Source organism: Acinonyx jubatus, chromosome A1, assembly GCF_027475565.1.
Source record: "Acinonyx jubatus isolate Ajub_Pintada_27869175 chromosome A1, VMU_Ajub_asm_v1.0, whole genome shotgun sequence".
Taxonomy (NCBI): Eukaryota; Metazoa; Chordata; class Mammalia; order Carnivora; family Felidae; genus Acinonyx; species Acinonyx jubatus.
The window spans coordinates 185986345-185994999 of record NC_069380.1 but is presented as its reverse complement, the minus strand read 5'-3'; the positions used below and the strand labels follow the sequence as shown (position 1 = coordinate 185994999).

At 48.0% G+C, this 8655-nt stretch overlaps 1 long non-coding RNA gene across 3 annotated transcripts in view; it reads left to right on the top strand.

The window, feature by feature from the left end:
- The first annotated feature begins 3 nt into the window (after positions 1-3).
- LOC113592464 (uncharacterized) overlaps positions 4-8655 on the top strand; it is a 60259-nt gene continuing 51607 nt past the window's right edge. For 2 of the 3 annotated variants that reach the window (XR_008288948.1, XR_008288946.1), the window contains exons 1-3: positions 1071-3635; positions 6182-6461; positions 6667-6879. This is a non-coding gene — a long non-coding RNA (uncharacterized LOC113592464). Of the gene's footprint in view, positions 938-1070; positions 3636-6181; positions 6462-6666; positions 6880-8655 lie in introns of those variants that run through there. The other variant, XR_008288947.1, reaches the window with a different exon arrangement.

Below are 8655 nucleotides of genomic sequence, written 5' to 3'. Positions count from 1 at the left end.
GATTAAATAAAGATAGGATGCATCTAATAGTGTCTATTTTGAAGATGGACAAGTTGGTTACCAGCTCTGTGGTGATGAAACAAGTCTGGCGGGGAACTGACCTCCATCCCAAGGATCACTTGGGTTGGAAGAGCTAGGATTCCAACCCAGTTCTCGAGGCCTAGGATCTAGGCCATTTTCCCTAGACCCTCCCTCAAGTTCCACATTAGTAAGCAAATTGTTAAGCTCTTAGGGCATCCCAGAATCCTCGCTGCTTGTGCTTGGCACACAGTAGGCTCTCAAGCAATGATGGCCAGAGGTATGGCTGACTGGATGGATGAATAGATAGGGGAGGCTGTGAAAGGGTCTGAGTGGCACACATCTCTTTGGTGGGTTTACACTCTATTTTCAAGTAGAGTTGCGACCACTAGAGGGCGATATCGGACAAGAGAAACAAAAGAAATGCTTCACCGTTGTTTCTAGGACTGGGGAAAATAATACATTTGTGGCTGTGGATTTAAATCAAAAGGAGGCTCTAATTCACAGAGCAATTAAAGTGAGCATTGCTTTACCCTGAGTTTATAGGCTGATGGGAACCTTTCTCAAGCCACAGTAACACATGGGGCCATCCCTGACCTTTCTAGATTGAAAATCAACAGATTAAGAGGGGAGGAGGGGAAATCTTGGCCATCTTGGCCATCAAGGATGTTTATAGATAATAGCAGGTTAAAAAAAAAAGACATTTTGTAGCTTCCCAGACTTTTACAACATTGATGGGAGTTAATGTTTCGAGAAATGGTATTATGATGAAGTTGTATGCTGAATTAATTTTCCATAAATAAAACCATACATTTTCACAGATTGTTTTTTCTGCCCTATCATGGAGGTGTGTGCTGTCCGTGGATAAAAGTTCTCTCCCTTCTTTCTTCTGACCTCTCTCCTCTCCATGAGCCTCGGGGTAAGAGAGACCTGGGTTTGTATCTGAGCTGTGTTGCCACTGGTTGTGTGACCTTGGGTTCATCACTTTACTGCTTTGAGGTCAGAGTTGTCAACTAGAAAATAGCTGGGGGGGGGGGGCACTGAAGGTTTGTCATGAGGTCCAAAGAGAGAACTTGTGGAAAAGGGTCGCATGCGGAGCCCTCAACGCATGGGGGCCACCTTCCATATTATGCCCCCTTTTACTTGGAAGATGCTCCTTCCAGCTTCTCCCTGCCCCTTCTCTTCTCTCCTTTTGCCTCAGGCACCAAAAGTTCTGTTGTCAAAAGAATAGCTAAGTCTTTAGGGAGAGTTCAGAGCCAATTGTTCCTCCCTGGGGCCACCACTACTGACCCAAGATCACAGTTGAGAAGAAACTGAACTGGAGAGAGACCCAGAGGAATGAATTCCAAATGGCAGCCTTTCAGACTCACGTCTACTTAGTACTAACAATCGTTACAATTATAGTAACATTTCCTGGCATATATGATGTGATATGCTCTGTGCCCCATGTTTTGTACGCATTATCCCCTTTAATTCTTACCACAAACTTATAAGCTAGGTGTTTCAGCATGTTCTTTTTACGGGTGAGGAAACTGAGGATCTGTTGAGAAGGAGGCCAGGAATAAAATGTGTCCTTCATTCATGTGATTCCAAGGTGACTTCATAGAAGGGTGTATGTAAGCGTGTCAGCAAGGTTGAAAGGAAGGCAAGGGCACATGACAGAGAGACCTGGGAAAACATTATGATGGAGGAGTCATTTGAACATGGCCTTCTGGATTAGTTTGGGTCTCAACAGGCAGAGATGAGAAGGGAAGAAAGCATTAGAGGCTTGAAGGAACCACCAGGAGCCACGGCAGAGAAGCATGGGGTTTGTTTTGGTGACACGGACGTGTTGGTAATGCATCACCGTATGAGGTAGGTGCTACCTATCATTATTTGCATTTTACAGAGGAGGAAAATGAGGTACAGAGAGGGTGATTAATTTGGCTGAGGTCACACAGCTAAGCGGTAGAGCTGGGATTTGAACTGCCATCTGTCTGACTCCAGAGCCTTTTCAGGGTGGAGATCACATATGGGTCTCAAATCAGTCAGCAACTAAGGGAAGGCTTTAGTATTTGCAGCTTCTGGGAAGATTCTAGGCCCAGCAGCCACCCATGCCCAAAGCAGCATACCAGTGCTCCTCCCCCCACCCCCAAAATTTGTGGGGGCCAGGAGGGAGAGAATAGTGGGAACAGGACAATTTTCAGATTCTCAGATAACTGCAGTGAGGCTGTGCATTTGCAGAGCACCTACATTTTTCCTCCCTCCTTCCTGGGATCAGGTTACTCTCTTGCATTCTTTTACATTTCATAATAACGGCTTGTTAACTACATGCTGGATCCTGAGATGACAATGAGGTCTGGAGTTGGTTTGGAAGCCTGCTGGAGGTCACGTAGCATCGAGTGGTGGATGGGGGTTTCAATCCCAGCCTGAGCCATTCACCATGGCTTTGCTGCACCCCCCCCCCATACCCCCTCGCCATGCTTCTTTTGCTTCTCACAATGGCCCAAGACAGGTCTTTGGGTTCAGTAAATCTGACCTGCTTGCCATGACTTGAGGTTGGTCAGCTAGCCCAGAGGCCAGATCCTGACTCCTGGTCCAGTGCCCTCTCTGCTGCCCCCACCTCCCAAGTCTGTCCTGAGGCAGCAGGTGCTGATGGACCCCAAGTGTCCACTGTACCTCCACAGTCAGGGTCTTGGCCTCACATTTTTGTCCCCTGGGAGCTCTGCCCAGAGAGGGCAGGAAACCCAGGTCACTGGTGGATCTGTTCATGTGGGTTTTAGGATCAATGGAATCCTGTCTCATTTCACGTGTGAACAGAACCCCCCTTGGCCCTGGAGGGACATTTGTAGAACTGGGGCAATATGCACAGATGGACCAGGGAATGATTTTAATGCACATACTGAAATCTCATTTAGAGGAAGGTAAGGTATGAGGGGCACCAGAGGGGATTCCCCCTGCGAATTTAGGGGAATTTCCAAGGTGGCAGTGAGAGTGGGGGGAGGACAGAAGGGAGTGTGTACATTCATTCCTTCATTCAGTTTTTCATCTCTTCGCTCAGCACACACACCCTGAGCAAGCTGTGTTCTATTCTGTGCCAGGCTGTGTTCAAGGCATGAGAGGAACAGCAGGGAAGAAAACAGATAAAATGCTCGCCCTCACAGTGCCCTTATTCTATTGCTGATAGTGGTGCGGTGGGGTAGGGTGAGCAAATACAATGAATACATAGTAAATTAGGTGATGGTGACAGTGACTTAACAAATCAGGGAAGGGAGGAGGGGAGGGCTGGTGGAGTTGAATCTGTCTGCATACGGACCTTCATTCTAGTTCTAGGTGGAGCAAGAATCAGGTTGTTTTTGTTTTTGTTTTTCTAAACAAGCAGGTCATTATTCAGAAAACCCAGATTTACCCTATATGGGTAAAATGCAGGTAAGTCCAACACCTGGCAGGGGACTCTCAGAGCCAAGGAGGGACTTAAGGGTGAAATTATTCTCTGCTCCATACAGGGCCAGTTCACGCAGAGCTGGGGACCCCAGGCTCACCCTTGACTGGTGGGTTGGGAACAGCACTGACCCGGGTGGTCAAGACCAGTATGGATGTGTGTTCTGCTGCCACAGGCTGCCCTTAAGAGACAGAGGGTATGTATGTATTTATTCATAGGGAGAAAGAGAGGGCAGGAGAGGAGCAGAAAGACAGAGAGAGAATACTAAGCAGGCTCTGTGCTGTCAGTGCAGAGCCTGATGCAGGGCTTGATCTCACAAACCGCGAGATCATGACCTGAGCCCAAACCAACAGTCAGACATTTAACCGACCAAGCCACCCAGGTGCTCCATCTTGCTGGCCGTTATGGAGATGGCCGGGAATTCTGGGACAGGCTTTCCCCGTCATGAGGCCATAAACCTGAAGTGAGATATAAGCTCATCATGTTACATGTTAAATGCGGGTTCAGGAGCTGAACCAAATCTTCATCAGCACCTTCAGTTTAAGGTCCACAGACACCCCCTTCTTTTACAGACTATCTGGAGGCCCAAGAATCAGATTTATGAGACAATGGCTCTCTTTTGCTTGGAAACTTAGGTAGTCCAAAAGGGGCTGTGTTGGGATCTGTACTAGGATATTTATGAACTTTTTTTTTTTTTTGAATGCTAAAAGTAGTTTTGTATTTTTAAATTATTTTGAATTTTTTGTGACTTTTCATCCACTCATGAAGTGCCAGTCATTGAAAAGGATTTATAGAGCACCTTCTAGGGAACAGATGCTGTCCTTGATGTCGTGGTCCCTGTGCCCATGCTGCTAACAGTCTAGTGACACACACAGATAAATAAATCGGTGGTTGTAATATGGGGCTATGAGGGAGGAACTTGAGGGTTGTTTTGGGAGATACTTAAACATGGAGGTCAGGGATGGCTTCCTGGAGGAAATAATGCCAGAACTGGAAGGAGGTGACTGGATAAAGAGGCTTGGGAAGACCATTAGATCCTTAAGAAAGAGCAGGGCCAAGCCCAGAGCAGAGAGCAGGAATGTGTACAGCTGCAGCTGTATGGGGTGGGGGGGTGGTGAGGTAGAGGTGAGCGATGGTGCATTAGACAGCTAGGGTGACAAAGGACCAAACTGGGACGCATACACTGGGAGGCATCTTTTTTTTTTTTTTTTAAGTTTTCATTTATTGAGAGAGAGAATGGAGGAGGGGCAGAGAGAGAGGGAGAAAGAGAATTCCAAGCAGGCTCCACACTTTCAGTGCAGAGCGTGATGTGAGGCTCGAACTCACTAACTGTGAGGTCATGACTCAAGGCGAAACCAAGAGTTGGACACTCAACTGACTGAGCCACCCAGGAGCCCCGGGAGGCAACTTATAAGGACACTAGTCACGTTGGATTCGAGTCTACTATAATGATGCCATTTTGACTTAATCACCTCTTTAAAGGCTCTGTCTCCAAATACAGTCCCATTCTAAGGTACTGGAGGTTGGGGCTTCAACATGTGAATTTAGGGGACATGATTCAGATCATAACACATGGGCAGTGCCTAGATCACACAAGGCCTGGGAACTGTGTTAAGGACTTTATCTGAAGACGAGGAGGAGTCACAGCAGAGGCTAAGGCAGGGTGACAGTGCCCGTGTTTGCATTTTACAGATTCTTACAGCAGCAAGGGGAAAGAGTTGGAGAAGAATGGAGATGGGTTTGCAAGTGGTTGGGTGACCCTCTAAGAGAATCTGGCAGAAGGAGAGACTCAGGAGGTAGAAACAATAGGATTTGTGAGGGACCACCTGTGGGGGCAGGGCAGGGGAGTGTCAGGGTGAGCTGGATTTCTGGTTTGGGCTCCTGGGTGGGCCATGGAAATCGTCACCGAGCATCCTGGAGGAGAGCCTGGTCCAGGTGAGGGGAAGGAGACAAGTCCAAGGTGGGGGGCAGGCTGGTTTGGGGGGCCTGTGGGACATCTGAGTGGAGGCGGGTATCCAGCTCTGGAAAGATATCTGAAAGTCTGGTTTGGAGATGTGAATTTGGGACTCATTAGCTCTGGATGGTAATTGAAGCCATGGGAACAGATGAGGGAGGGGTGCTGAGCCATGAGTTTGAATATGCAGAAGAGAGGTGAAACTCCTCTTATTAAAGCTGGAGAGGTGTGTGTGTAGAATGACTAACTTCCCTGCTGATATGGAGACCCAGGTCATCATCCCGCCCCTGTTCTCCTATCTGAGAGCTACCGGGAGCCTGGGGTGAGGAGAGAATCTAGGGTCTCCTGGGTGTTAGCTCCCTTCCTGAGGCCTGAGGACATTTAATCAGCTTTTGACACTTAATGAGTCACTGGACACCCTCCCAGCTGAGTCAGCCCAGGTACCCCTCCCGGAAAGGACACGCTAGGAACTCTTACAGGCTGCACCACCTGCCTTGTTGATCAGAGGGGAGGGAGGGAGGGGGTGGAGTGTCTTTCCCGGCCAGCACACTGCAGCGTCCTGTCTACACAGGGATAGACAAGAATAATGACGCCAATGAACTAAATATGTTTGCCGGGCTTGAGGATGTGTGACACATGTTTTTGCTAATAGCAATAGATTTGTCCTTTTAAGATGTCTTTCCTGAGCCACTTTTAAAATAATAACAGCTGACATTTATAGAGTCCTCACTAGATTCCAGACAACATGTGGGGCCTTTGACCTGTGTCGTCTCGATTCGTCCTCACAGGTGGGCGCTGTGGTTATTCCCGTTTTGCTGGTGAAGACAGCGAAGCTTGGAGAGGTGAAGAAGCTAGGTTGTGCAGTTTGTGAGAGGAGGGGCCCGGAAGGGAGCCCTAGCAGGCTGATGTCAAGCCCTCCCACAGCTAGTCATTGTGCCACATGGCCGCCACCAAGTGTGTTCCTTCGTGGAAGCGGGACCTTCATGAACCTCATGTGTTTCCCTGGCCTCATAGTCAAAACACCTGGGGCTCATCCCCAGCTCCTCCACAGGCTGGTGTGTGACTGGGGTAAGTTGCTCACCTTTCTGTATCTCGGTCTTCTATCTCCCGTAAGACGAAATAATAGTGCCTACTAGAACAGGATTTGGGGGTGGGTATAATGGCAATACATAATGGTTATGAAGCACTTATCTCCATGCTAAGAACATAGCAAGTGCCTGTGGCACGTGTATTGCCCAAAGCTGTCCATCTCAATATCGACACCATCCCACAGGCTCTTTTACCTGTGTGATGGCGACACTGCTTCATTGACCGTTAGGTTTAGAGTCCCTCCTTTTGGACCAGGATGCGTCGTGGTAAATGCCTTGGCCAACAGAGTACAATGGAAGTAATACTATGTGACTTCTGAGACTAGATCATGAAAGTGTCCGCCTGCCTCTTTCACTCAATCTTGAGACATGTGCCCCGGGGAGCCTTGTGTCAACAGGTAAGTGGGCTGGTTAACCGGCCGCCATTGTGTTGGAGAGGGCATGTAGTAGGGAGACCCTCACAGAGACAGAGTGATACCCGGGAGCCCCAGCTCTTCCAGCTATCCACTGTGTGAGTCTTCTCTCCCTGGGCACCAGCCAGAGTGAGTGAGGTGAAGGGCCCCACCTCTGAGCCCAGTGCAGCTGATGCCGAGTAGAGCAGAGACGAACTTTCCCAACCAAGCCCTGCCCCGCTGCAGATTTGTGAGCAAAATAAATGTTTTTCTTTTAAGCCCCTATGTTTGGGGGTGGTTTCTTATGCAGGTTAGATAATGAGACAATGCCCAATAAATGGCTTTTGATGTTATTACTTCTGCCTGAATTAGTGCACTGTCACTATACATCAGGAAGATAATGTCCTGAGGTGGGGTAAATTTTGCTCCAAAGTGTGTCAACTCCTATTGGCTGTTTGGGGGTTAATAAGTGGCTATAAAAGCTGATCAGATTGGAGCACCTGGGTGGCTCGGTTGGTTGAGTGTCTGACTCTTGATGTCGGCTCAGGTCATGATCCCAAAGTTGTGGGATCGAGCCCCACATCGGACCCTACGCTGAGCGTTGTGGAACCTGCTTGAGGTTCTCTCTCTCCCTGCCCCTCTCTCTTCTTCTGCTTCTCCCACCCCACTTGCTCTCTCTCTCTCTTTAAAAAAAAAAAGCTGATTGGATCATCTGAGATCCAAGGGTTTATACTATGCAAATGAAAGACAGCCAGGATGAAATCCCTGTATGTGGCAGTGCAGGGAAAGGGTTCTTCTCTGTAAGCCTCCATAAGCTAAGGCAATACATCCTTTGGCATATCATATTAACCATTCTCTAATATTTTCCTGTCAACAATATCACTTCAGCCACAACATATACTTCCTAGTTGGTGTAGAACAGGGGTTCTTCACCCCACATTCCAGTTGGGCAAACTGAGACATAGTGAAGAGAGGTGACAAGACTCAAGGACATACGGCCAGTTAGGGGCAGAGCAAAGAAAATATACTCTCCTTGCCGTTAGAGTCTAGCTCTTCAACCTGTTAGCTGTGTGACCTTAGGCAAGCTAATTAGCCTCTCTGTGCCTAAATTTTCTCATCTGTCAAATAAGGATAAAAATGGTACTCCTTCAGAGGGTTGTGGTGAGGATTAAATAAGATATGTCATGTGAAGTGTTTAGGATGCTCCTGGCGTATAAGAAATGGCTAGGAAGTGGCTGAATTGGGGTTTTAGATTAGGTGGTCTAATTCCAGACTCCAGACTGGTGAGCCCACATCCTGGTAATTCTCATCAATCCCCCCAAAAGCTAGACAGCAATATCCCAGGTATCCCACTGTTCCCCACAGAGCATGATTTGAGTTCTCCCTGGGCACTCTTCTGTGTGCACTGTGCCTTGAATACATGATGCCCTAAATTGAAGGAAGCACCATTCCGTCCTCTTTTATTAATGCAGCCCAAGATTACACTGCTATTTTGGCAGTCACATCATACTGTTGACTCATCCTGAGCCGACAGTCAAAATCCTAAGTGTTCCTTCCACCTGTGCCAGCATCAAGCTGCATTCCTTCCCAGCTACGATCGGTGCAGTTGGAGAATTTAAAAATCTGACTACAGAATTGCGTAGCTTGTTAGCTTATGCTCAATGCTGTAGCCAGTCTGAGAAAGAACCCAGGTGAGCTCCTCCTCCCTGGGTTCCTGGACACACCCCAAACGCCTTGAATATACCCTCCCTTTTGTTCCTTAGTTAGTTTGAGTGCCTTGCT